Consider the following 4,260-nt stretch of genomic DNA (forward strand, 5'->3'; position numbering starts at 1 on the left):
GGTCGTTGCTAGAAATGGTATGTTGTGCGTTGAATTATTTGGGAAGGTTGTGTTGTAGATGTACGCTGGCGTTGAAGTGTTTGTAGGGTAGTTAGAAAAGAGTTGTAGTACATATATGTGGAGTTGTTTTTAGTGCGATTTTTCGGAGATTCTGGTGACGGAATTTGGTGGAAAAAATTGAGGTTAAATTTTGATTTGTATTATTTAAAATGGTTTTTTAACTGCAGCACGCTTTGATTGTGCAAAAATTACCTATCAAATTTGTGATTTCAATAAATTGCTGCCAGATTTTAGAGAAATTTGACAGCAAAAAGCCACCAAAAAAACCTCCAAAAAATCGCACGAAAAACTACACCTATATATGTTATATATGTCATAAATTAGGTGCATACCCTGCTTTGAAGTCTGAACGATCTGAATGGTGATGGCGAATGTATAACTTCTAGTGTTGTGTTGAATAACCCCTCTCCTCGAAATCTGAGCGCGTAACGTGAATTCCATGCCATGAATACCGTGAGTTTGGTATGTACGATGGCCTGCGTCTGTTTTGCGTATGGTGTGTTTGATGCATTTGGTGTATGTTGCATTGAAACTTGATATGTGTTATTTATATATGCTGTTTTGAGCCCTTTTTATGAAGGTCGTGTGGTGTATTATGGTATGATTTTTTCACAAACCGTGTATGATGAACTCTTTGTGCCTCGATTTATATAAGAGTCGATTAATATATGCGATGGGCATTGATTTATATAGGTGATGGTATCATTTTTTTTTTCAGCTTTGCATATCATTATAGTCCATTATGGGTTAATATATATCTTTCGTGATAGAGTTGGTGGATGACCTTGTATTTTTTAAGGATTTAATATTTTCTTTATATAGTATTATAACCTATTATTATAGTTTAAAAAGTCATATGTATAGAATGTACGTGAATATTTAATTAAAAAACATGGTATTTACTATTAGAATTGGTAAAATTTTGGGGAATATTATTCATTTAATCATATATATGTAAAAAATAGATGAAATACTAACTCTATCTCTCTAATGTTTTATGGGAGAAGGCAAAATCACAATTATTTTGCATGAGTAATGAGGATCCTTTTATAACTTGACGCATGACCTTTCACATCCTCAAGACTCTTGACTTTCCAACTCCTAATGAACCTTGGACTTTTACAATCTTTGGACTTCCAAATTACTTTTGGAATTACATAAGACTCTTGGTAGTACATGTCTTTTGGAATGCTATGGCTCTTTTGTCCATACATGACTCTTGGACTTCCACTTATTTGTCTTTACAACCAACCTAGATCCATCTTAACTTTGGATCTTTCAAGCGCCGAGAGGGATCAAATCTCTCAAGGTGAAAACCTCTTGTTTGAGTGCAAAACTTGAGGAAAGGTTTTCACCTTGAGAGATTTGATCCCTCTCAGCGCTTGATAAATCCGAAGTTAAAATGGATCTAGATTGGTTTGAGTTGTGTGCGGCCAAGGAAAATCTATGGAAGATATGATTAATTTTATCAATAATATTTAAATACATCTAATATTAATATAATCATTTTAAATATGCTAAATATGTATAAGATTATTTTAATTTGAAATTTGTCACCTCAGTTTGTTGAGATTATAAATATTGTTAATAACTTTAATGATGAAAAATGATGAAATACAAATTTTGAATGCAAAGTGACAACGTAATAGTGTTGAATGATAGGAAATGTGAATAAAAAGAATGTAGCCAATTACAAATAATCTTTATTGTGATCAATCTAAAACTATTTTCTTCTACTATTCTTATTGTCACCCTTATTAGTTTTGTCATATTTTCATATCGATTATATGAAAATGGCAGTTGAAATCGTAAACCATTTAAATCTTTAGCTCGAGTTGTTGTAGTAAACATCATACATTAGGCTCTATTTCTCTTTAATTTTAATAAGTTGAATTACTACAACACAAAAACCAATGTACATTGCCAATAATTTTTTGTGCTTACACTGAAATCAATGCACATTGTTAATCCAATCACTTTAAATTTAATGTAACATCATACATCCGATTACATCAAATCAGAAATCAACATCTACACTAAAATCAATGCATCTAATGCAAGCAATCAAATAATATTAGAAAACAACTTCTACACTAAAATCAATGCATCTAATGCAAACAATCAAATAAGATTAGAAATCAAAATCTACACTCAATTCAATGCATCTAGTGCAAGTAAGCAAATAGGATTAGAAACCAACATCTACACTTAAATAAATGCATTTAGTGCAAGCAATCAAATAGGACTAGAAATCACCATCTACACTGAAATCAATGCATTTAGTGAAAGCAATCAAATAGGATTAGAAATCATTTGCATTGAAATCAATGCATCTAGTGCAAGCAACTAAATATAATTAGAAATCAACATCTACATTGAAATCAATGCATCTAATGCAAGCAATCAAATATGATTAGATATCACCATCTACACTAAAATCTATGCATTTAGTGCAATCAATCAAATAGGATTAGAAATAATCTACATTGAAATAAATGCATCTAGTGCAAGAAATCAAATATCATTACAAATCAACATCTACACTAAAATCAATGCATCTAGTGCAAGCAATCAAATAGGATTAGAAATTTCCATCTACATTGAAATCAAAGCATCTAGTGCAAGAAATATTCTTCCTTCTCTCCCTCCTCCATCTATATCTATATCTCCCTCCATCTCTCCTTCTTTGACTCTCTATATCACCCCCCCAAACACAAGCTCTCTCACCCCATATTTATAAATCTCTCTATCCCTCCCTCTCTCCATCTCTCTCTTCTTCCCTCTCTTCACCTTCCATCAATATCTCTATCTCCCTTTATCTCTATATCACCCCCAAAACATACCTCTCTTTCTCCAATCTATCTATTTATCCCTCCCCCCTCCTCTCCCTCTCTCTCTCTCTCTTCCCCTTCTCTCCTCCCCTGCTTCTCTCTCTTTCCTCCTTTTGTCCTCTCTCCCTCTCTCTCCATATTCCTTATCACTCCCCCTTTCTTTGTCTATGTATTTCTTCTTACCTCCCTCTCTCCCCCCTCTAACTTCATCTCTCTTTCTCTCCCTCTCTCCACTCTCTCACATCCTCTCTCTCTCTCTCTCTCTCTCTCTCTCTCTCTCTCTCTCTCTCTCTTTACCCTCCAACTATGTTACTATATCCCTCCCTCTTTCCTTCTCTCTCCTTTTCTCTCCCCTTCTCTCCATATCTCTTTCTTTGTCTCTTTATCTCACGCTCAAACATACACACTCTCTCTCCATCTCTCCCTTGTCATTCCCCCCCCCCCTCTCTCTCTCCACTTCTCACTCTCTATGTCTTTCTTCTTCCCTCCCTCTCTCCCCCTCCAACTCCATCTCTCTATCCCTCCCTCTCTGCTCCTCTCATGCTCCCTCTCTCATCCTCTCTCTCATGCTTGCTCTCTCTCCCTTTCTCTCCTACCTCTCTCTCTTCCCCCATCACTCTCTCTCTCTTTTCCCTCCAATCCTTTCTCTCTCTCTCTTTTCCCTCCAATCCTCTTTCTCTCTCTATCTCTTTTCCCTCCAATTCTCTCTCTCCCCCCATCACTCTCTCTCTCTCCAACTATGTTACTTAATCCCTCCCTCTCTCCTTCTCTCTCCTTCTCTCCTTCTTTGTCTCTTTATCTCACCCCTAAACATAGACATTCTCTCTCCATCTCTCCCTTGTCACTCCCTCTCTCTCTCCACTTCTTACTCCCTATATTTATTCTTCCCTCCCTCTCTCCTCCTCTCTCTCAAGTCCTCTCTCTCCCTTTCTCTCCTACCTCCCTCTCTCTTCCCCCATCTCTCCCTCTCTCTTTTTCTCTCTCTACTCTTCAATCCTCTCATTATCTCCCTCCCTCTCTCCTTCTCTCTCTCCCATCTCCATCTTTGTGTCTCCCTCTCCCTCTTTTACCTTTCTCTACCTCTCTCTCTCTTCATTCCTCCTCTCCCATCTCCTTTAGTTTATATCCATCTCTCCCTTGTGACTCACCCTATCTCTCCACCTCTATCACTCTGTGTCTTTGTTATTCCCTCCCATATATATCTAGGGTTAATATATATCATGATATATTAATATATATTAGAATATAACAAATTTAATGTTGTATTAAATTTAATAATATATCTATATATATATATATATATATATATTGAATTCAGGGTTTTGTAATCCATAATGAATTAAGAAAAGTCTTTAGGTAGAAATCACAT

This window comes from Pinus tabuliformis, chromosome 5_2 (genome assembly GCF_031772625.1).
Source record: "Pinus tabuliformis cultivar Carrire ecotype Pingquan chromosome 5_2, CPIR1, whole genome shotgun sequence".
Lineage (NCBI taxonomy): Eukaryota > Viridiplantae > Streptophyta > Pinopsida > Pinales > Pinaceae > Pinus > Pinus tabuliformis.